Below are 27543 nucleotides of genomic sequence, written 5' to 3'. Positions count from 1 at the left end.
TTGTAGTTGATGTCGTTGTGTTTGATGTATTCGTTAACCCTGTCGTAGTTGATGTCGTTGTGTTTGATGTAGTTGATGTCGTTGTGTTTGATGTATTCGTTACCCCTGTCGTAGTTGATGTCGTTGTGTTTGATGTATTCGTTACCCCTGATGTAGTTGATGTCGTTGTGTTTGATTAGTTGATGTTGATGTCGTTGTGTTTGATTAGTTGATGTCGTTGTGTTTGATTAGTTTATGTCGTTGTGTTTGATTAGTTTATGTCGTTGTGTTTGATTAGTTTATGTCGTTGTGTTTGATTAGTTTATGTCGTTGTGTTTGATTAGTTTATGTCGTTGTGTTTGATTAGTTTATGTCGTTGTGTTTGATTAGTTTATGTCGCTGTGTTTGATTAGTTTATGTCGTTGTGTTTGATTAGTTTATGTCGCTGTGTTTGATTAGTTTATGTCGTTGTGTTTGATTAGTTTATGTCGTTGTGTTTGATTAGTTTATGTCGTTGTGTTTGATTAGTTTATGTCGTTGTGTTTGATTAGTTTATGTCGTTGTGTTTGATTAGTTTATGTCGCTGTGTTTGATTAGTTTATGTCGTTGTGTTTGATTAGTTTATGTCGTTGTGTTTGATTAGTTTATGTCGTTGTGTTTGATTAGTTTATGTCGTTGTGTTTGATTAGTTTATGTCGTTGTGTTTGATGCTGCTCGTGTTGTTGTTCCCTGTATTGAAACAACATTTTCCTATTTTGTATTCCTTTTCTATCATCTTCCTTCTCTAAATTGACAACCGACGATTAAAATAGTTCATTTACACCTTATGAACTTGAACGACATGATCAGGAGGAAAAAAGAAGGCAATGCAATTCAATAGAAATTCATTAAAATGGTGGAGTATTGGTTACGAAATTAATTGTAAATTTACTACGCATTAATATAAAAACTGCTTAGCATTCTTTCCTATCTTATTTTCACATAAAAAACTGTAATGTTGTTTGTACAGGGAAATACGATACATGTATTAACATTCAAACCGGAATATTTACTTGTATAGCATGAAACATTCGTTCTGTATAAACTTCCGTTGTTTCCGTAGTTGATGTGGAACCACGGATATTAATCAATACAGTGAATGTTGTTACATGTATTACTGTCATATTACTGTTGTATGGCCTAGCCACGAAATATTTTACCACGAAATAATGAGAAAGCTCGAAACCGCGAAAATACATTTCATGTTTACACTATCAATATAAACACAAATGAAAAAATAATAGTAACTTGTGTAAGCAGTAACTTAGTAACTTATAAATTGTGGTTACATAACGAGTGGTTGTTGATACCAATTTCAATGATATATTTTCAAATCTCACAAAATAGAGCAATAATGAAACATTACAACCATCTTGAATAACTACATCTTTATTTCTTGTTTCAAACAAACATAGCATTACATTGTTCTTATGAATCAAGAAGTATTTAAGTAGTTTTGTTCCTCAGATTGTTCTTATTAACTTTGCAATCTTCAAAAAAATTCTTTATCCATCTAGATTTGATATCAATATCATAGGTATTCTTCGTTCCTTATAGAAACATTGAAAATCATGTAAAATCTGAATTGTCTACCATAAAGATAAAGTGATCTACCGGCAGGTCGAAGGCAACTTATGTTGATGTGATTACTCTTTTGTTACATACAAGGGAGATATATTCACCCAACGGTTTGCAGTTTCTACGTATCTATAGTAGAAGGTCAACCGAACTAACACTGAACAGCGGGTTCCTGGTAACGCTTTTTTCAAAACGTTATTAGTCCAAAACGGCTCAGATGATTCTGACTAAACATTATTTCCTCTGAATTAAACTTTAGTGAGAGTCTTGCTGTAGTTTTACTGGTTCGTATAGCAAAATGAAAGTCAATGCATTATTTGCAAAATTAATGTAAATCAGGATATTTTGCAATACTATCTTAAATAGCCAGGTTTGCGGTGAATGACCTGTGGGCCTCTTGTTAAAACAGAAATCAATACAATTTATCGATTTTGTTATAGTATAGTCCACTGAATATACATCGGGAACGAAAGGCGTGCAGTTTGGATATATCTCGGTGTGTCCCCAGTGAGTCTTTACTATGGTACCACATGATTTATAACTTTAATCTCCATCACTGAACGTAAGGCAAGGTTTCCTACGGTTAGATTTAATTCATACATATTCTAGGCATCGGTTTTCATGATAGTTTAAGCAGTTTTGTTTATGATGAAGAGCTGATAATCGACATGAAAATGACAGACATAGAAAAGAACACAGACCAACCATATCCCGCTCATTATGTAATGAGTTCAGCTGGGGAAATTTAGACCATATGTTTTCGAATCCCCGGGGCAATATTAAATTAATGACGCATCCCAAAATATGAATTTGGAGTTGTGAAGAAGGATAATGTGATTCGATTGCAAAACTATTTTACATTTTTTGGTGTGTGTGTGTTTTTTGTTGTTTTTTTTCTTGTCTAGATGCACTCATTATTATTCATTCATTATTTAGCATTAAGGATGTTTCATCGTTTCGGTTGTTTTGCTATTTTTTCTTTTGACCATTCGGGTAAAAAACATGTGTTTAAGAAACCGGATATATAATTGTGATTCCGACCATAAACATGCCTTATTAGATAGATGAAGATAGACGATTTTAAATCTGACATTTTAACAACAAAAAAACATCAAAAATACAAATTATCACCATAAAACTTCACAAATACAAAATACCCCCATAAAACACCACAAATACAAAATACCCCACCACAAAACACCACAAGGAGGGGGTGGTAGTTGTTATATTTCAGGTTGTGGGTGGTAGTTGTTATATTTAAGGTTGGGGGTGGTAGTTGTTATATTTAAGGTTGGGGGGGGGGGGGGGGGGGGGGGGGGGGTGTAGTCGTTACATTTTAAGGTTAGGGGGTGGTAGTTGTTATATTTTAAGGTTGGGGGTTGGTAGTTGTTATATATTAAGGTTGGGCGTGGTAGTTGTTATATTTTAAGGTTGGAGTGGTAGTTGTTATATTTTAAGGTAGTGGGTGGTAGTTGTTATATTTAAGGTTGGGGGTGGTAGTCGTTATATTTTAAGGTTGGGGTGGTAGTTGTTATATTTTAAGGTTGGGGGTGGTAGTTGTTATATTTTAAGGTTGTGGGAGGTAGTCGTTATATTTAAGGTTGGGGGTGGTAGTTGTTATATTTTAAGGTTGTGGGGTGGTAGTTGTTACATTTTAAGGTTGTGGGTGGTAGTTGTTACATTTTAAGGTTGTGGGTGGTAGTCGTTATATTTTAAGGTTGGGGGTGGTAGTTGTGTTATATTTTAAGGTTGTGGGAGGTAGTTGTTATATTTTAAGGTTGGGGGTGGTAGTTGTTATATTTAAGGTTGGGCGTGGTAGTTGTTATATTTTAAGGTTGGGGTGGTAGTCGTTATATTTTAAGGTTGGGAGTGGTAGTCGTTATATTTTAAGGTTGTGGGTGGTAGTTGTTATATTTTAAGGTTGTGGGTGGTAGTTGTTATATTTTAAGGTTGGGGGTGGTAGTTGTTATATTTAAGGTTGTAGGTGGTAGTTGTTATATATTAAGGTTGGGGTGGTAGTTGTTATATTTAAGGTTGGGGTGGTAGTTGTTATATTTTAAGGTTGTGGTGGTAGTTGTTATATTTGTATTTGTTGTATTTCATCGATTATCACGACAAAGTTAAGTCAAACACTTTGTGTCAATTAGTTTTGGATGTGATTGATTATGTTATCGTAAAACACCAGTAAAGAACGGTTCAAATTAACACTTTGCTGGAGTCATATTTTACCATGTAGGTACATGTAAACTTAAGTTTTAATACGTTGTTACATGAAACATGATTTTACATCAGTTAATAGACAGTTATGAACCAGTATATTTCATAAATATTCGTGCCAAATCACATATACAAATCCTAGTGATATTCTCCAATGCCCAGCCTTTTTCAAACCCCATGGCTCGGTATATGTAATTCACAACATCATTTAAAAGAAATTAGTAACCTTTCTAAAAGATTGTTTACGATTGTATAAACACGTTTGTAGGACGTATTGAATACAGACCTATTCAGGATATAATAATCAACAGGTCACGCCCCAGTGAGCAGCACCTATATACTGTAGAATGACAGGTGTGTGTGTACATAGGCGTGTGTTTGTGTCTTTAACTTTGACCCAGAATGATTTATTTATTTTTGTTAGGCATGTGTTTTCATAATTGATATAACTAACGCACATAAAGATAATTTAGATTGATAAAACAATCGTATAAAGATCCTACAATCGTTTCGTCATGTGATAAAAACAATATTGAAATCTATCCATAACTATGGTCTAGGAATTCATTAATCATTTTCGCAATTGAATATGTATTAAAAAAATGGGCTAGATAATTTAGAATTCAAAACGTGATCAGATTAATAGCACGCTCTGCAATACAATATGTCTACGTCATGAAAAAATACTATTGTGACGTCAGAAATAGATAAATAGTTATAAAATGCACCTTACGAATGGAAATTCCCAAGATGCCCAATGGATGTTTTCCGTTGATATGATGGAATAAATCTAATTCGTTAAACAATCGAATATTCCACGTGACTCGTGGCTCGAAACATATTCCAATATTGAACTCGTTTGACAAATTCTAAATTACACAGACACTTGCATAAGATTCTTTGTACCTATCACACGATCTAGAAAGCATTAAACTTTATTAATCAATATTATATATATTTGCACCATAGCTACTAAAAAGCATTCGAAGACATCATGAAATATTGAAAACTTAAGAGCGACAGAGCTGGATGTGTTGTCTTAGTGATGAAGACTGTTGAAAGACCAAACGTCGTGGGTTCCAAGTATTTGTATAAAGTGTTCTTTCACCCACTTCATGAATATCATCGCTACATTAGATTTCAATATCTATGTTATTTATTTAGTTTTGACAACTGTTATAATGACTGTACAAAAGTCACACTAGACATTTCATCTAAATACGTCTATGTATAACATTCAGATACTTAACCCATTTAGATTTAATCAAATAAGTGTAAACAAATAAATAAATCACTCCGGAACGTTATCAGTCCCTGTAATCTCGGGGATATATGATTCTATTCACCGATACTGTCTAATCATTAAAAACTCTGTGGCGTGTATTTATCCTTGATTCGCAATGAAAAATCGAATCTATTGGGTGAATTCATATTCTCAACTACTAATTGCTTATTTAAAATCATGTAAATGTTCACACTTTCTTTCTGAAATTAAACATGTTATCCTATGGCGTTACTACCGAATCCTTGAAGGATGACGTATACAATGGTTGTATGACGTATCTTAACCTACCTACCTATTAATTAAGTGATAGTTAAAATGTTATTTAAACGTGTTTGTAAATGTATTGCTGTTGTTGTTGCTGTTTTTATGTCTTATTTTCGTGAATTCCTGCACTTTAAAATAAATATGCAAAAGGATATGTAAATTGATCACCTGAAATAATAGAACAGGATATACACACCTTTTGGTGGATGTCGATTGTGTTTCCTATGTATACATTATTTTATTTCTCTACAGCTATCATTTAATTTTATCAGCATTCATTATCTTTACCACATCTCTTCATTTACATAAAATTAAAAGTGTTTTAAACAACATTTATTTGTATCCAAACTATGCCCTATTTTCAATTACGCTTTATACAATTAGTGCCTGGCTGTGTGTACAGTTTTTTAATTCATATCATACATGTATAATTCATTTTAGATTAAAGGAACTATCTTTATGTAATTTCCGAACCTTATCCATTTACAATCTTTGTGATAGTGTGTGTTCTGATGTTTATTTAATGTCAAACTATGTCCCAAATTTTACATTTTTAGTTCTCTGCAAGTATTATATAATAAATCTCCCCAATGTTTAACATTTGAGCAAACAACATTTACTGGTTGTTAGTCAGACCGAGGTCACGTTTAGCATATTGACACAAACCTAAGCACCGGTACGTCTATTTATCATATTATGACTGATGCACAACAAATGGGTTATCGCGGGACAAACGGAGTGCAAGGTCAAAATGGCGCAGATATTTAGCAATCACGTGACTCTCAAAGTACAACATTGTGACTTCAATGACGTCTTATCAGTCATGTGGCAAACGTGTTGCAAAGGTCTTAGTGATAAGTCACGTGACAGGATGTAAGTTTTTTGCCAATCATGTGACATGTTACATGATATAGCACGCAGAACGATGTGGTATTTTATTAATGAGTTATTGTAATGTTAAAAAGTCTTCTCTATTACGATTATCGTAAGATATATAAAGGATGGGATTTCATTTCTACATTGAGTGATAATCCGAAATATTCCAGTCCTTTGAAGATTGATAATCTTTAACATACCAAATCAATTTTTAGAATGTAAGAATGAAAACAATTGTTTGTAGAATTCGAACGTGGCGTAGATAAATATGTACATGTAATTTACAACGCCATAATACCTAATAAGCATGCCTTCAGCCGTCAGTGGATAAGTGCGGTGTCGTGGTATACATTTAGTTATATTTGATTATTTTGTTGTAAGGATGTTTGATTCAAATGGAAATAGTAAGTTGCTCAAACCTAAAACCAAATTGTGACGTCCCATGTTGGAGTGCATGTTATGCTTTTCCCCCCGTCGTGTTGTCGACTTTTCTTATGTCAGTTTTGTCCGTTTATATTGAGTCTTCCGCAGATTTTCTTCACATGTTCTTTCTGTCTATCTCGGTTATTTATTATCAACACGCTAATTTATCAAACACAAATATTGTTTACTCGTAAAAAAAAAAAATTGTATGTTCGAATACTCATCCCTCGGCTATCATCGGTAATCTCCGTTACTAAGGGGGATGGGAGCATCAACATCGATCTGAAGGCGCAACGACCCCATAATTTATTAAAGCGATGCATACACACTATAGAAATAGGATGAGAACAGTTGTAGGTACAGGTTACAGTTGTAGGTACAGGCTACAGTTGTAGGTACAGGTCTACAGTTGTAGGTACAGGTTACAGTTGTAGGTACAGGTCTACAGGTCAACCACATGTCCCCTCCGTATGTCTTTGTTACATTGAGAAGTTTGATACTGTTATCACATTATTTGTATCACAACAATATAACATATAATGTGTCTATTACAGCCATGTAATATATAACATGTCTATTACAACCATATTACATATACCAAAAATAACATGTCTATTACAACCATATAATATTTAAAATGTCTATAACAACCATATAATATTTAAAATGTCTATTACAACCATATTACATATAGCATATATATCATGTCTATTTACAGTAATATAAAATATAACATTTCTATTTCAGCCATATCACATATACTATGTCTATTAGTATTACAGCCATATAACATATAACATGTCTATTACAGCCATATAACATATAACATGTCTATTATAGCCATATAACATGTTTATTACAGTAATAAAACATATAACATGTCTATTACAGCCATATAACATGTCTATTACAGCCATATAACATGTCTATTACAGCCATATAACATGTCTATTACAGCCATATAACATGTCTATTACAGCCATATAACATGTCTATTAAAGCCATATAACTTTTAACATGTCTATTGCAGCCATATAACATATAACATATCTATTACAGCCATACAACATATAACATGTCTATTACAGCCAAATCACGTATAACATGTCTATTACAGTTATATAAAATATAACATTTCTATTTCAGCCATATAACATATACTATGTCTATTAGTATTACAGCCATATAACATATAACATGTTTATTACAGCCATATAACATATAACATGTCTATTACAGCCATATAACATGTTTATTACAGTTATATAAAATATAACATTTCTATTTCAGCCATATAACATATACTATGTCTATTAGTATTACAGCCATATAACATATAACATGTTTATTACAGCCATATAACATTTAACATGTCTATTACAGCCATATACCATTTAACATGTTTATTACAGCCATATAACATTTAACATGTTTATTACAGCCATATAACATATACTATGTCTATTAGTATTACAGCCATATAACATATAACATGTTTATTACAGCCATATAACATTTAACATATCTATTACAGCCATATAACATTTAACATGTTTATTACAGCCATATAACATATACTATGTCTATTAGTATTACAGCCATATAACATATAACATGTTTATTACAGCCATATAACATATAACATGTTTATAACAGCCATATAACATATACTATGTCTATTAGTATTACAGCCATATAACATATAACATGTTTATTACAGCCATATAACATATAACATGTTTATAACAGCCATATAACATATACTATGTCTATTAGTATTACAGCCATATAACATATAACATGTTTATTACAGCCATATAACATATAACATGTTTATTACAGCCATATAACATATAACATGTTTATAACAGCCATATAACATATACTATGTCTATTAGTATTACAGCCATATAACATATAACATGTTTATTACAGCCATATAACATTTAACATATCTATTACAGCCATATACCATTTAACATGTTTATTACAGCCATATAACATTTAACATATCTATTACAGCCATATACCATTTAACATGTTTATTACAGCCATATAACATTTAACATGTTTATAACAGCCATATAACATATACTATGTCTATTAGTATTACAGCCATATAACATATAACATGTCTATTACAGGCATTTAACATATAACATGTCTATTACAGGCATATAACATATAACATATCTATTACAGCCATATAACATATAACATGTCTATTACAGCCATATAACATATAACATATATATCACAGCCATATAACATATAACATATCTATTAAAGCCATATAACATATATTACAGCCATATAACATATAAGATATATATTATAGCTATATAACATATCTATTACAGCCATATAACATATATTACAGCCATATAACATATAACATATATATTACAGGCATATGATATATAACATATATATTACAGCCATATAACATATCTATTACAGCCATATAACATATATATTACAGCCATATAACATTTAACATGTCTATTACAGGCATATAACATATAACATGTCTATTACAGCCATATAACATATAACATATAACATATAACATATCTATTACAGCCATATAACATTTAACATGTCTATTACAGCCATATAACATTTAACATGTATATTACAGCCATATAACATATAACATGTCTATTACAGCCATATAACATATAACATGTCTATTACAGCCATATAACATATAACATGTCTATTACAGCCATATAACATATAACATATCTATTACAGCCATATAACATATAACATATCTATTACAGGCATATAACATATAACATATATTACAGCCATATAACATATAACATGTCTATTACAGCCATATAACATATAACATATCTATTACAGCCATATAACATATAACATGTTTATTACAGCCATATAACATATAACATGTTTATTACAGGCATTTAACATATAACATGTCTATTACAGCCATATAACATTTAACATGTCTATTACAGCCATATAACATTTAACATGTCTATTACAGCCATATAACATTTAACATGTATATTACAGCCATATAACATATAACATGTCTATTACAGCCATATAACATATAACATGGCTATTACAGCCATATAACATATAACATGTCTATTACAGCCATGTAACATATAACATATATATTACAGGCATATAACATATAACATATATTACAGCCATATAACATATAACATGTTTATTACAGTAATATAACATATACCATTTCTATTTCAGCCATATAACATGTCTATTACAGCCATATAACATGTCTATTACAGCCATATAACATTTAACATGTCTATTACAGGCATATAACATATAACATATCTATTACAGCCATATAACATGTCTATTACAGCCATATAACATGTATATTACAGCCATATAACATATAGCATGTCTATTACAGTAATATAACATATAACATGTCTATTACAGCCATATAACATTTAACATGTCTATTACAGGCATATAACATATAACATATCTATTACAGCCATATAACATGTCTATTACAGCCATATAACATGTCTATTACAGCCATATAACATATATATTACAGCCATATAACATGTCTATTACAGCCATATAACATATAACATGTCTATTACAGTAATATAACATATAACATGTCTATTACAGCCATATAACATTTAACATGTCTATTACAGGCATATAACATATAACATGTCTATTACAGCCATATAACATATAACATGTCTATTACAGCCATATAACATATAACATATCTATTACAGCCATATAACATTTAACATGTCTATTACAGGCATATAACATATAACATGTCTATTACAGCCATATAACATATATATTACAGCCATATAACATATAACATGTCTATTACAGCCATATAACATATAACATGTCTATTACAGGCATATAACATATAACATATCTATTACAGCCATATAACATTTAACATGTCTATTACAGCCATATAACATATAACATGTATATCACAGCCATTCCCTAATGTTAGTATTACAAGCGTTCGTTGGTGCAAAAGGTGATTCCCACTCTATACTGATAAATACGAGTATCGCAGACAGTTCGTAAACAGTGCTCAATACTGCCAAATACACGAGCCGCACATCCTATAAACTACGGAAGACAATAGTTATTTTCGGACGCACATTATGGAAGGAGAAAATAACAAGTCTTATCTAGGTTTTTGTTGACGGGTTTTCAATATAATGTTTTGTATGTGAATTTGATTTATTGAATATCTAACCAAAGTAAGGTGTCAATATTACTGTCAAATTTTGTTTTTGGTGATTTCTTGAATAATCTTGATTACAGAAATGGCAAACAATAGTTTCTAGTATTTACGTAATATCGCAATAATTTAGGAAACGATAAAACAACATCAACGACAGAACGTTTTGCTGTTTTAAATGTAAAAAACGAAATTAATCACCTTGCTCATACTAACTGTGCGTTTTACGAAAACAACGAAAATGCTGAATGCTGGTATGTCGAGCACGACACCTCCCTCTTTATATGTTTACTTTTTTTTCTTCGTTATCTCTTTTGTTCTTTCCATTAGCTTCTCTAGTCAACCTGGGGGCCGCGGTGGCCGAGTGGTTAAGGTGTACCGACACTTTATCACTAGCCCTCCACCACTGGGTTGCGAGTTCGAAACCTACGTGGGGCAGTTGCCAGGTACTGACCGTAGGCCGGTGGTTTTTCTCCGGATACTCCGGCTTTCCTTTACCTCCAAAACCTGGCACGTCCTTAAATGACCCTGGCTGTTAATAGGACGTTAAACAAAAGCAAACCAAATAAACCAATCTCTAGTCAACCTGAAATGTCATTTGTCATTGTTGTCCAGATATTTACTTTATTAACTGTGTTGTCTGATTTGTCATTGTTGTCACAATATCGACTTTATAAACTGTGTTGTTCCAATTTGTACAATTCTTCTATATTGGTATGATGTGTTGCTGTTATATATATATATTGTTAACTGGTACACACGCTGTACTACATTGTTATTTCCTCTGATATGTTGATGTAATATACCATTGTAACAGTTGATCCCGACCTTACGCTGTGGCGGAGTTGATCAGGAATTATTGTCGTTGTGGTATTTTTTTCCAAGACCTTGACACTTTTGGCATATTTGTCCTGAACTGTTAACGTATATTTAGTTTAATATATTCAAATCTACCAGTTTCATGTGTGACATAAGTTGTCCTTTTCATTTGGTTGATACTAATATTGATGTTTTGTTTTCATTGTTTTTGTTTCTTTGTTTGTTGTTGTTTTTTCTTAATTAAAAAACCCAAAACAAACAAAGAAACTGCATTCTAATATTAAACCAAAGTCGACAACCTATATTGTCTTGATAGGTTTCTCATTATAAAGTGTAATGTGAGCATATTTATGACCGATAACTGTGACCACGATATTCATATAATAAAACACTTGATGTGAGGTAAGTAGGGTTTTATGTTAAAGTGATATTTACATTGAACGGGGCACAGGTAATCGAATCGTAACAAATGTCATTTCCTCTGTAAATATATATGATTATACTATTTCATGTTTCCCGTTAAACCGACTATAACTTAAAATTTACTATTGGAAAATTTCATCAGGACATTTAAAAATATATATATCCTAGAACTTTGTCTTTTCCTTAATTACGATAATTAAACTGTTGTTGAAAGCTGAAAAACATAATTTATTGACATTATCTGTTATAAAATTAGTAAAGAAAAACGTTAATAATCTGAAATAAAATTTATATGCGATGCGATGTTATTCTGCATCTTACAGCGAATAAATGATGTTTAAAAAAAACACACCAAAAAACCAACAACAACAACAGGCGAGGTCGCTGCAAAAATTCTCCAATGAGAGAGATGTAGAAGATTTCCCATATTGAAATCATACTACATAGACTATGACACCCTTAGTTAGAGAAAGACAGAACTTTAACATACTACCAAATTCAGAACTTGGTGTGACGTGTGACGATGAGTGATGTGCACGAAGCACATTACTTGAGTGGAATGTGTATAAACTACAGTTTATGGGTATTTTTCATTCATAATAAATACGTTAATTATATTAAGGTTTTCATGTACACTAAATTTGGTGAACTGACTTTAATTAAAGGTTGTTAATTATAATGACTTTAATACGTGTCTCACATAACAGTGCATCTCTTACACTATACATTTATTATTGCGCACGTGATATATTACTTACCAGGTAAGTCTTTACAGGACGTTAACTTAAACTAAAGTTCGCATGAACGATACGTTATTCGGAGTATACCAATTACTTTTAATACCCCCACCCCGCCCTTTCTTTGTTACACTAAATGGTCCATTAATACACATCTCGTATCTTTTTATCCTGTGTTGTGGTAGTAATTATACCCACCCTAGTAAGCATTCAGATATTAGGACTCAAATTGTATAATCCATATTTTATGCTAACTTAAAACCAGCGTCATACGGCTGGATAAACAAATCCTTCATGCGTAAAATTGTAACAAATTGCTTAAACACGAATGTAATGTATAATAGGAATGAAAAATGTAGCTTTGCTCTCTTGGTGTCTCAAATGATAGTATTACCGATTTGTAAGACAAGGCAGATTGAAATATTGTCTGAAAATTAACATAAAAGTAGCTAATGTTTTCTTAAACTGCAATCAAGAGGACAAACATAGAAATAAGAATCAGTAATGGCAATTTAGACCAGAAATACATACGCTCCAACTAGAAACAAGTCACGTTTCCAGGGAAAAGCCAGCCTCACACGGTATATGCGTATCTGGCCACAAATGCTACCTTTTTCTCCAGTAAAACAAAGAAAGGAATGTCAATCAAAATAGCTAACGTCGTATCTGTCTATCGACTTAAGTATTAATGAGTTTGCTCATTACACATAATTAGAACGCGGATCCATGCGTGGTATTTCCGACAACATGAAACACTCGCTGTTCAGCTGTTTTTATCTAATTTTACGGGGTTAATATTTCGCGGTTGTCTTCGTCAGAAAAAAAAATGAAAGGGGATGAAGTCCTTTGTTTGAAAAAAATTCTTGCTAAATAATATTCTTCAGTCTGAAGTTAAACTGAATGAAGCTCGTTATGACTCTGTACTTTGAATTCGAATAACCAATGCATTAAACGGTGTTGCCTGGTTACGATTTTGTTTTCGTTTTTGAACTTTACTACAAGTAGTCCGATCATGTCCATATTACAGTATTACCCGGACTCAGAAATGCCTTCGGTTTTAATACCTTTCTAGTCCGGAAAACAGTTTGGGATTATTTCAGCCATAAAAAAAAAAAAAAAAAATCCCAAACGTAGTAATGGACAATTTCGTAAATGTTTTACTTACACAAAAACAGTTCACAATCATTATAGTAACCCCCTCCCCCTCCAGGCTCATTGGATTAGATTACATAACTCAGATATTACGTCATGGATTTAATATTCATCACGCCTACAACAATTGGCTCATCAAGGTACATACCTATGTAGGTGGGACGATCAGGAACATTCTTGCAGAATCACTCACCAATGTGGTGAGTAACTTAACACCAACCAGAATTATCCATGTTGACAGTAAGGGATACAAAAAATCAGAGATAAAAAAGTAATCATTGAATTATATAACATGACCAAGATTTTAATATTGCAATGATATGACACACACCTGGGACATACAATATGTTAAATAGAGGTTACACAACGAGTGGTTGTTGGATATGGAATTTATTTCACACGAGTAAGTTATTTTTTAAAAGTTACAAAAGACACGAGCTTTAGCGAGTGTTTTTTGCAACTTTTACAAAATAACTTACGAGTGTGAAATAAATTCCATATCCAACAATTTCGAGTCGTGTGACCTGTTTCTACCACAATAATATCGGCTTGAATCCAAGGGAAACGTGGCCAAGTATAATTTCGCGTGTACCAGTGACGTCCGGGACCCGATGATGAGACGTCATTAGATTATTGATGACGTCAATAACAATTTCAGCGTGGGTCAAACTTCACCGTGTTAGCCAATCAAAATGCGTACAGAGTTTATACCACGTGTGGTAAAAACAGATTGTTAATCAACAGCTGTAATGATTAACGGATTGTCTGAGAGTTGAATAACACAGGGTATTGGTATAAACTCTGTACGCATTTTGATTGGCTAACACGGTGAACTTTGACCCAAGCTGCAGTTGTTATTGACGTCATCAATAATCTAATGACGTCACATCACCGGGTCCCGGACGTCACCGGTACACTTTATTTGCATACGCGAAATTATACTTGGCCACGTTTCCCTTTGATTCAAGCCGATATTATTTTGGTAGAAACAGGTCACACGACTCGAAATCGTTGGATATGGAATTTATTACACACTCGTAAGTTATTTTTTAAAAGTTGCAAAAAACACTCGCTAAAGCTCGAGTCTTTTGTAACTTTTAAAAAATAACTTACTCGTGTAAAATAAATTCCATATCCAACAATCACTCGTTGTGTAACCTCTATTTCATCACCTAAACGTAACCAATTTATGCACTCTTAGAGAATGCAAGAACAGGCAGTATATTGATCATGCGAAGCGCTGTTATTTTCGTTCCCATGCTTCAAATGTTTGGGAATTACCAAAAGTTTGGAGCAAGAAGGTTGCATTTTATTCACGGAAATAAGGAAACCGAGCATGATTTGCTGTAGAAAATAATTTCCAATGTCATTTTTTCTCTTGAAAATAGCGGTCTTTGTGTGTTTTTACACAAATAACACCGTGTGCCACAACATATCTTACGTAGAAATACATAGGGATAAACATACATACATTTGTTAACATGTGTAAACATCGCACTGGCTACTAATGTTCGCGTTTTTATAATAACCGCGAAATCAAATAAAATCCACCGCGAATATGACCAACTAAGCAGTATTAAATGCGGTTACTGAAGTTATTATTACCGTCGAACCTCGTCATCTCGGTGTCAGGTGGGTTATAAGGAAAATTCGAGTTATTCCAAGGGGATAAACAAATATATATTCTATTAATATTTTCATATTGGAACTGAATTTTTACTACGAGTTAAGCAGGGTTTTCAGAGTTCGAAATAACGATGGTCGACTTATATAACTTGTATGTAAGATATGGTTTCTGTACTTAAGATTGTACATTCAAGGACACTAAACGCTGAAAAAGCTAAAAGATGAAAAAAAATCTATGACATTCTGTGAAAATAAAGATAATCAAAGCATACTTCTCAAGGGACATATTGTAAAGGCTGCTAATCAGGAACACACCAGACAAGAATTTCTTTAGAGCAGTTATTGTGAATCGCATCTGATGTGAATCAATAAAAAGTAATTTGCTATTGTTATATTGCTTATGGATGCGAGTACAAAATGAAAGGTAAGCCATATCGCTAACAGATCAGGTCAGAATCGGAGTTCAATGACGAACAGTTACACGGAGAAAGGAAATAACAAACCTAAAGGAAAGGCAACACACTTAAACTGAAATATTCAGACAAGGAAATCATATAGATTTATGATTTATTTGGTATAAAATCTAGGTTCCTTTAATAAACACAGTGGTGTCAATATGAATTGTAAAGTAAATACACACGGATATAATTTTGGGCAGAGTGATTTGTAGGGCGAGAGACGAGAACTATTATAGGTTATGCAATAAGAGCGATAACATTATCAGCAGTAAAACGTAGTTAAGCCGAGTACACTCTCTACATTACACACATATACATCAAGCCTCTGCACTTGCATACCGAGTGTGAAACATGATGCGGCTCAGAATTTCGAATGTCAGTTGTAATAGCTCTGCCGACATAATTAAGTCATTTAAATACGTGACGTCATTGCATATAGCTGCAGGCGAATGCATATTGAGGTAGAGATGTGTAAAAGATAAACACGCTTGCAAATGGAAAATCCGTGTCAAGCAGATAGAGAGAGGTGAAGGGCGTTTATAGATATCCTGTTAACAACGTGTCTGTAACTACGACAAAGGACGCCCGTATGTTCTCAGTAGTGTAAATAACGTCGTAATCTCGTATACGATACTTCCCGATGAAGGTTTTTAAGAGGATCGTGGAAGGCTCCACCTGAGATACCCAAGGGTAATAAAGATATTGAAATGAAAAACAAGATTTATAAGATCACAGTCAACGCTTTGACGTCGCCATTGGTGATATTAAAAAAATATTTTTAAAAAACCCAAATTGATACAGGTTCAAATTTGAAAAAAAAAACTCAAATAAGTGAGCATAAGGCATGGTTACCTTTCCAGTATTAAATACATGTACAGTGTATGTATATTTTAGATGGTTCAATTCTCCTCGAAGGACCTTTTAATTCGGCTAATATAGTTTTATTAACCTCGGGCGGCGACCTCGGTTAATATATGATACTACCAGGTTGTTATTAAACCGTATGGACTTCACGAAATGTCCATAATTGAAAAAAATATCTTAGAAATCATAATTGTGAGGTTAATGATTTATCAACGTATGACAATTTTGACGATATTGATTTTTTATTTTTCAGTCCTCATCGGTATCTAAAGAAATTCACGAAATCATGTGAAGGTACAAAGACAAAATGTCTAAATTCCTCTAGACAAACTATGTCCGACTTCTAAATATCTAGGTTTAGCAGGAACCTTGATGGTTCCCATAGTTGTTTTACCATTTAAGACAATTACATTAATCCTACAGAAACCTAACATTCGGTATATTCATTTGTCGAAATTTGCAAACCAGTAATTATCCATATAAAAAGACAACGGAAAGGAATAGATATTAGCATCGATTGCTACTTGAATTACAAGTAATTGTACAAACATTGCTCACAAGGTGATAAGTCTAATCACTTTATTAGTGAAAATCTCGTAATTCTTTACTACAAAACCTCTGTATGTGTGTATTCCTTAAAATAGGCAGATAAGAAGATACTTACGATTGCTAAAGTATCATAAATGTTTGTCAAATTAATTTTACCGCAAATGCTTTTTTTAAATGTGTTTAGGGCTACATTGAATCACGTTTTGAACAACCGGGTCCAGCTACAATGTATTACGGCTGGTACCCGTCAGGGATAACAGGGGCCAAAGGCGTGGACATCAAGAGAGATAGACAGGCAGACAGATAGACAGGCAGACAGATAGACATCCGTTAATTCCTCTTTGAAAGTGATTATGTCAATCAAACATTATAAATATTACATTTAAATATCAATTACTAGACGCTAATTGTTCATCAAACATCAAAATAAAAAGCAGTGTTCTCAACTCTTTCGCCATTTCCGGCAGATTCACCAACATATTTACCATTAAGTTTTCCCACCATACTCCTCCACTTGCATATTAGATCGATCTCCTACACGAAAATTACGTTGAATATTATAAAAAAAGTGTGTGAACAAAACAGGGAAAAGAACCTCTATTGCATTCTCAACACTATCGATCATTAAATCACGAGTTAGAAACAATTTTAATACAGTGTCAGCACTAGACTCTCCTCATAATGTACAATGTACAAAGTCACGCTCAAAGACGAATTAACGTTTCAACACTTATACTTAATTCATATGCATTCATGAGATTTTTTCAAAAGCGTAGAATCAATAGAAGAAGGAGGAAACATAAAATTACGTAGGCATGGCCGATTTTTAATTATACAACACCCAGGCATAAGCCTTTAATGAAACCATTGTTTTATTTTTGGATACGAGAACCCTTAAAAGAATATGAAATACGTATGAAGTTATTATGAATCGGTGCCACTATTATATATATTATATATATGTATCAGAATTTTAACCTGACATACACCGTAATAGTACAACTCTGGGACTTATATGCATAATGACTATGTTTTGGGTTTGACATGTTTTGTTCTTTTGTTCTACACCATACGCTCATCAATCGTACGTACCAGGTAGTGTTACAGTTATATTTGTGTAGAAACCAAATAACAAAAAAAAAAAAAAAATTTACTCATTAATCCATCAATTGTATAAAGCGTCTTCAGATTAATCATAAATAAACTACAATATTTAAATTGATGATATATTGATAAACTATCAGGAAGCCTGAAAATATGTTTGTATTAATGTTTGAATAAAACTAGTGGTTAGCTGCGGTAAGACAAAGGTACATGTAAAGTCTACCCATATAAAATTAAAGATCTTTAGAAGTTAATGAAACATTTGCTATAGTTTAACGTTTATTAGGTCCGTAATGTCTGTAAGCTTCACTTAATCTGTGTATCACTATTTAATTCAATATGTTTTAAGGGTATTCTAGACGTTTGGCTGTTGTCATATTATGTGAGAAGTCAATACGATAATTATATACTGTAGCTGTCACAAACAAAACGGAAGACGTATAGATGGAAAACAGCTGGCTTTAACCAATTAATTACTGTCGAAGTCAATCTGTATAGTGAAAATATATCAATTGCATCGAGAATACGTTTAGGTATTTCGATAAAAATACTGACGCGAAATAGTATTTTCGCAAACAAGATACTGTTAGCGTATATGTGTTAGTGGTAGGTATATTTTAGCGATTTTCCACGCTGAAAGAAATCCATTATTATGTTTACACTGATTGCCATTTCTATAATAAATACTTCCTTCTGTATCACACATTTCGGGTGCACCAGTTCAAAATACTTATCAGATCTGGTATTGCACCAAGCTATGAGTACACAAAAGGTGTTTTTGCTTTTGGGAGAGTAACGTTCTCTCAACAGTCACGTTCATATGAGGACGGAACGCCATGCGAGCATTTTACAGTAGATATCGATGTTAGTTTAATAATTCCTGTATGTTTAACTGATTGTCTGCAATATAAGAATATGAGTTTCTTGCAAAATTATTTATCTGAACTTAAATTGAAGGCATTGTTCTATAAAGTGAATGTTTGAGTGTTATCAATTAAGTAGAAGACTAATACTAATAATGCGATTTTTATGGGGACGTTTTGAGACAAAAGCTGTAAAACATTATTAAAATCTAATGAACGGGTCACCAAATAACCTAAGGCTTGAAATCAGTAACTAATACTTCATCGGGAAGTGAGTTTTTCCCCACTAAATTCATTACGTTGTTGACGTAATTTGTAATGTGATTACAGGTGAGGAACTCCTAGTCCTCTTTTCCTTGTAATTTTTCAAAAGTTCCCATATATATCCATAGTTTGATTATATTTTGTCCGGTATTTTTGATTGTATATTTGAATTACGTTTTCGTTTGTATACATATATTCTCTGCTTAACATACTATGCCATCGAAATAGTAAGCAGCACACACCTTCTACTTTCTACATTCGTTTTAGAACGTGGCTACGTTGCTTAAAAACTGCTTTGTTAGAGTGATGTTTTGTCTAGTAACACCAAGAACATGAATTAAAGTAGATATTACAACATGGCTGAAGAAGAATTTTGGTATGAATAAGGATTTGATCTCACCAGAAAAGTATGACATCTAATTTGGTAAAAGAGATACATTGCTTCTAAGAGGACAGAACCGTTACATCGGTGAATCATTACAATTTGAGTGTAAAATTATCATGACAATCAATAAAGTAAATTTGTGTCAGTATAGGTTTACCTATTATATACCGCCAAACTTCATAACCTCGAAGTCAGATAACTCGAAGACCCTGTTAACACGAAGTAAAAATTCTGTATTGACGGTAATAAATCTAGTATTAAATAATCTTGGTTATCTCGAATACTCTGGACAGTTTTTCCATGATCCCATCGACAGTGGGATCGCGAGGTTCGACTGAAATGAAAAAAAATAATGCAGATAATACATAGACACTCAGTAAAGTCTGATGAGGAAAATAAAACAAAACCCGACAGAGCCGATACAATCACGATACAGTCGTAATGTTTCTAACGAGTACTTTTTTATAAACATTTCTTGTTCATCTCTTGATACGTCCGATAACATAAAGATAGTCGCATTGTCGCAATGGAACAAAACGACGATATTCCTACAGAAAACAATACCAGATTGCCACCACAGCGGTGCATGCTATTATCTACTGAGTTCAGGTGTACTCATGCGTTTGTGATGAATGACGCTCTGTAGAATTTAATGCTAAGGTGCATAATTCGCTCACGGAAAATAGTTACACACGATATTACCCGTATGTTTCCAAAGTAGGTTACCATGTCAAATTCATGATTTACAATATGTTGTCATATCCACCTGACAGAATTTCACATAAATAGAAATTGAAAATATGAAAAGAAGGCGAATCTATTATTTTTCTCAAATTGGAAGAGGTCACATTGTTAAACTATTTATTGCACTTTAGTTAGATAAGAAGTTTAAGTTACAATTGGTACATGTATCACCCGATATTAAAATTGTGAAACGCATTTCTAAAGAAAGAAAAAAAGATAGCTTTTCAATAATACCATGCAGGGCAATACATGACCTTTATATGAAATAATCTTCAATCTTCAGAAAATGAATAAATCCCTCTTTGTCGTGGGTTAAAGGGAAAATATGAAAATACGTCTCCATTATATAGCTTTTATCGTTATTTATATTGACAGCATTTATAATTCTCTTTACACATTTAAACTCAAAATCCGTCAAGGCGTTTAAACATATAAAACAGAATGATGAAAATGCTGTCATCTAATGAATAAAAGCATTCGAATTAATTCTTTGAATGCAATGTGTTAAAATCAAATCAATATGCATGTATTTTCTCCCTTTGATTTCAAAAATTAATTTAGCTGACTTGTTTCAGAAACTAAAAAAGAAAGAATTTATAACTAACGTCAATAGACGGGAAGATTGGTCACGTTTCAGTGAACAAATATCCATTGTTAAAAATTCCAACATCGGAGCACAGATGCAATTGCTTGATGAATATTCATGAACACACTTTCATTTTGTTTGAAAATAGAAAACCTCATCCGTATTATAATACAGATAATTCATTAATAGAATAAGCCTATAAGGTAGGTAAAAACCATTGATATATTTATATACAATTTGTATATACAGATGTGTATTTTTGTATCGAGTTTAAATGTGAGTACACGTGAGTAATTTCGTCTTAAGTACTTGAGTAATGTATGACTTGTAGGTATAGTATATTGATACACCGAATACTAAAGTGACACATGTTGATCTAACTAGACGTTAATACAATATATATGCTGTTTGAGCCGATACCAAACTACGGGGCAATTGAGGACATTCGTTCCTGAATTAATAAAAATTACTCAAGCATAACAAATGTATTTCACAAAAAAACCCATTTAACCCATACAAGTGAGCAAGCCAGATTGTTCAGTAGAGCATGATAGGGAGATTATAAACTCTCCCATTACGAAGGCTAGGTCGTATCTCAATTTAACCGGTGTACGATATACATGTGCACTATATGCTACTTAAAAATAACAAGGATTTATCAGATAAGCTGTGCAACAATACTCAAATGCCGCGATAGAAAATGTGAACTGAAGCGGTGAGGCAGATAAACAGACTCGTGTGATCGCACTTGGTCATTTCATTGAAGTATATCTGTATTTGAATCACTTACAGCGAGGTATCAGGTTATCGATCGCAGTACAATACCTTTAGTTATCACTTAATATTGCAATAGATAAGTCACACCATGATATCAGTATATATAAAGACAAAATCTCAGATCGAAAATCGCAAAAAAAAGGGGAGAAAAAGAAAAAAAAAAGAAAAAACGGAAGATACATTAATCAAACAACACCGTAAATCCTAAAACATCTTAAATTTGAATCTCTTTCATCCTACAAAACACGGCAAGGGAAAGTAAGAACATTTAACACCGGATTTTGTATTTACTGGTAAAGGTGTGTACTTTTCTGACCCCATAACCTAATGTATTATAACTCGTATACACATACAATGCATGCATTAGCGGTTATATTTGTAACAGAGAATTTCTAATAGAACGCAAATGATTTTAAAAATAAGTTGCAGATGTATTCGGTCTTGCTCAGTAACCAGTAAATAGTTTACCACTGACTGTACATGACATATTCAAAATCTGAATAAGTTTTATAAGTCGTATTCATAACGAGAAGCTATCGTATTTACTTCAAAAAACCAAACTGGTGTATTATATGATAGACAAGGTGGGTGGAATCCGTTTAATATTTTCGGAAGGAATTATCTTCATCTTCGTTTGCAAGATTCAACATCCATATACCAAGCTCCTAAGCATACCGAGATTATTAGTTTACAAATAAATGGTTACACAATGAGTCAAAAGTTTATTTTTTTCATTTTTGCAAAAGCAACTTTAAAAATACAAACACGGATAACTAGATACGAATATCAAAATCTTCTAAACATCCTTGTACTATTGATGGCTGGTTAATTACTACAGCTGTTAATTGATCTCATCAGTGCAAAAAGGTTATCGTACAAACATCATGACATATATTAGAAACGATCTATTAAAATTGCATCAAATATGGCAAATTTTATTCTAGAGCTGACAGACAGCTTTGCGTTTTGACATTTAAAGTTATGAAATAGTATTGGAATACATATTAATATCAAACACCTGTTAGATTCTCTCTCATTACAGGTAAAAGTGCGCATCATAAAATGTCAATTAACCATTAAATAGCATTCATTGATAATTCCCCCTTCGTCGAATTAAAGCATTTTCTTTACGTAGAGATATTGACGATTGTGGTGAATGTTCGGTTTGTACTATATCCTAACGTCCTAATCACATCTATAATCTGTTTGTGAAGAAATAACAACAGTTCGGCATGTTTACAATCTGATAACGACATGATTTTTAAAAATCAAATTCTATTCCTATGCATATTCACATCGCGTTCGTAAAAATTATAACTGCACAATTTTGATGAAAAATAGTGGTGAATTATGCAATACATACATGTCGCTAATGCAGAGCTTTATCAAGATGTATATCTAAATGACACAAAGTAAACCCTTTTAAAACTTCGTAAAAATAAGAAAAAATAGAGAGTATTTCTTATACTTTGAAAACCAACTGATTTTGTCAAACACAAATTTTAACGCATTTTAACAGATTAGCGTAAGAATAATTTGACAACACCAAAACAATTTCAAAATCAATCAAAATGTTGAATATTTCAAGATAAGATTGTTAATATAATACATGTTTTAAATATGTACATTATTATGATAATTTTACATCCCGGGACAAGTCTAGTTTACAATATTTGATTGGTACCTTTATCTCACTGCTATATTAATCATATGATACTGAACACCAGAGGATCAGCTATTCATTATGTAGAATCAGCCAGATGAAACCATCCAAGCAGCTTACACATATTCTGTATGATAAGTGTAATACTTTCAGTTTCTCACTTGTTAATTATCCCTCTCTAGACAGTGTTAGCACGTCTCAGTTGATTTGATATCCAAGGGCATGTTCCCATTATCACGATTTCCGTAACAGATGTCGATAGCCGTCGGACGTACGGACATCACGATTTCCGTAACAGATGTCGATAACCGACGGACGTACGGACATCACGATTTCCGTTACAGATGTCGATAACCGACGGACATACGGACATCACGATTTCCGTAACAGATGTCGATAGCCGACGGACATACGGACATCACGATTTCCGTTACAGATGTTGATAACCGACGGACATACGGATATCACGATTTCCGTAACAGATGTCGATAACCGACGGACATACGGACATCACGATTTCCGTTACAGACGTCGATAGCCGACGGACGTACGAACATCACGATTTCCGTTACAGATGTCGATAACCGACGGACAATACAGGTTGATGAAGATCACGGGGAAGTGTTATGGTCGACATCATGATGATTTTCTTTGTGCCTGATGACGTCATACATGTTTGATGTTTGTTGATATGCCTAGTGGTTTATTCGCACCAGCCTAGTTATCATTTTGAGAATGTGACTTTACCAGGATTTTGACCTTGATCTGTATGACGGGTGTCATCAATGGAACAAAAGACGCTTACCCCCGTTATACCTGGTCTTATCATCATACTACTTATTCAAAGGTCTCCATACAATACGATATATTATTATTTGTTCGTTTTATCTATTTTGAGTAAGATTTATGATTATGTGCTGTCTGTCAACAAATTATCGTCTTAATGGAAGTAAAATTGAGACTGAGTTACTGGTTCAAGTTTAAACGATAAAATTGAGATTGAGTTACCTGTACAGAGTTAAACGATTAAATTGAGATTGAGTTACCTGTACAGAGTTAAACGATTAAATTGAGATTGAGTTACCTGTACAGAGTTAAACGATAAAATTGAGATTGAGTTACCTGTACAGAGTTAAACGATAAAATTGAGATTGAGTTACCTGTACAGAGTTAAACAATAAAATTGAGATTGAGTTACCTGTACAGAGTTAAACGATTAAATTGAGATTGAGTTACCTGTACAGAGTTAAACAATAAACTTGAGATTGAGTTACCTGTACAGAGTTAAACGATTAAATTGAGATTGAGTTACCTGTACAGAGTTAAACGATAAAATTGAGATTGAGTTACCTGTACAGAGTTAAACGATAAAATTGAGATTGAGTTACCTGTACAGAGTTAAACGATGCAATTGAGATTGAGTTACCTGTACAGAGTTAAACAATAAAATTGAGATTGAGTTACCTGTACAGAGTTAAACAATAAAATTGAGATTGGGTTACCTGTACAGAGTTATTTGGTTTGTTTGGTATGTTTTTGTTTAACGTCCTATTAACAGCCAGGGTCATTTAAGGACGTGCCAGGTTTGGAGATGGAGGAAAGCCGGAGTACCCTGAGAAAAACCACCAACAGTCTGTACCTGGCAACTGCCCCACGAAGGTTTCGAACTCGCAACCCAGAGGTGGAGGGCTAGTGATATAGTGTCGGGACACCTTAACCACTCGGCCACCGCGGCCCCCTGTACAGAGTTAAACGATACAATTGAGATTGAGTTTCTGGTTCAGGTTTATACGATAAAATTGAGATTAAGTTATTAGTTCAGGTTTAAAAAAATTGATTTTTATTATTGTACACCATTATGGTTATGACATTTATGTTATATTTTTATGTTATACTTCACATCCGAATTCAAGTTATCAGAAAGCTATATATATATCATTTTTTAATTGTTTACTTCAATGTATATTTCACTTTTTTTAGTTTTTTTTTTTTCAATTTTCGTCGAATTAATTTTCATATGTTTCACGGAATTATTGTGGATTTAACGCATATTTTGAATATTTTTTCTCTTTGTAATTGTGTTGAATTAGTCCATAAAACCACAACATTTAATCTTTTTTCTTGATCGAAATGAAGTTAAGGATGGTTTACACGATGGAAAACTTGACGTATCTTAAAACTTCATATTTCAATCTAAAATATTTCAGGTATCTTCGAAAGGAAAACCAGATACATTGTAACTAAACTTGATTGTAACGACCTCTCTTAATTCCAGGCAATTCCGTATTAACCACTTCTATACATTAAAGCGTTTTTGAAGGCACTGCGTCCCCGATAAGGAGTAATTATTTATCAATCAACATTAGGCTGTTGTGTATTTTTATATAAAACCCAAAGTGACAGAAATTACATGATGCCTACCTGGAGCTGTTAATTATTTATTTTTTGATTATAAGTGAACAAATATGATGTTAATCAGATTTCTATAGCATGGGAGTCATTTGATGTATTTTTGAGGAGTGGTGTATACACTGTCGGAGATCTAACACAATCAACTATGGAAACCTACATAGGCACTAAATATCCATGTAAAGAGATTTACCAACCAGTCCGTTCTCATCATTGTAATGAGTATGGAGTGCTACATCTGACCTTTACACCGGGAAATCAACTAAAAATTTAAGCTATATCAAAAGATCATCATCATATTGGGAATAGACAATTACATATAGTTACCAATGAAGTTTACACCTCATGTTCGAATCTAGGCACTTTAAAAGAGAATGATGAGAAACCTGAATGTGTAAAGATGTCGTCACCAGCCATCTTATAAGAATGTGGATTTACTCACATTTTGTAACTGGTAGATAGTTTTACTTTAAGGCCAGTTTAAGTCCTCCGAGTGAGAACTACCGAACAAGCCATTTTAAGATCTCAACATTCCAATTACAACATATCGAGTCTCTCCATTCGGAATGGATACCTTGATAACGTTTTAGTCATAAATTAAATATCCTTAGGTTACGTTGGAGCCCTTACCGATCTCTTTAATGGGAACAGGAAGACAGTTAGGATTGAACAATACAGTAATTATCTTTACTTAACATCCTTTAATTACAACTTATTATAAAAGTAAAATAATCACAATTTAGTAATAAAGTAATGATATTTACTTAGCATCGTAAACGTACACACTTTAATGATAATTCCCATTGGGGTTACATTTCAGCATCTTCAGTCCCTTTAAACCGACCAGAGAGCTTCTTAAAAACGTCAATTTAAGAAACGGCCGACTCCTGTTCCTTCAATGCGAACAAAGATCTACTTTAACGTGAAGTAATCAGTGAGGAAGATTCATATTACGGCTATTTCATCTAACATTCATTGGTTTGCTAGTCAATAGTGAGAATGAAGACATCTTTGCAGAATTGACGACGATATCGAGAAGCGAGGCCCTCCGAAGCACTGCTATCATCAGTCTCCACATTCTAGCAGCATTTCATCCTACACACATTCAGCACGGCCGTATTTATCGATCGGTGTTCCTACTTCTAATATGTCTCTGGCTCTAAAATTGGTAAATGCACTTTTCTCACTTGAAGCATTTTTATAAACGTTC

General features: G+C 32.9%; 1 protein-coding gene across 1 annotated transcript in view; it reads right to left on the bottom strand.

The window, feature by feature from the left end:
- LOC117343375 (probable serine/threonine-protein kinase clkA) overlaps positions 1-27543 on the bottom strand; it is a 49425-nt gene that overhangs the window by 4593 nt on the left and 17289 nt on the right. The gene's annotated exons all lie outside the window — the stretch shown is intronic.

Source organism: Pecten maximus, chromosome 15 (genome assembly GCF_902652985.1).
Source record: "Pecten maximus chromosome 15, xPecMax1.1, whole genome shotgun sequence".
Lineage (NCBI taxonomy): Eukaryota > Metazoa > Mollusca > Bivalvia > Pectinida > Pectinidae > Pecten > Pecten maximus.
Note: the sequence above shows the minus strand (reverse complement) of the source record. Positions and strands in the feature narration are given on the sequence as shown.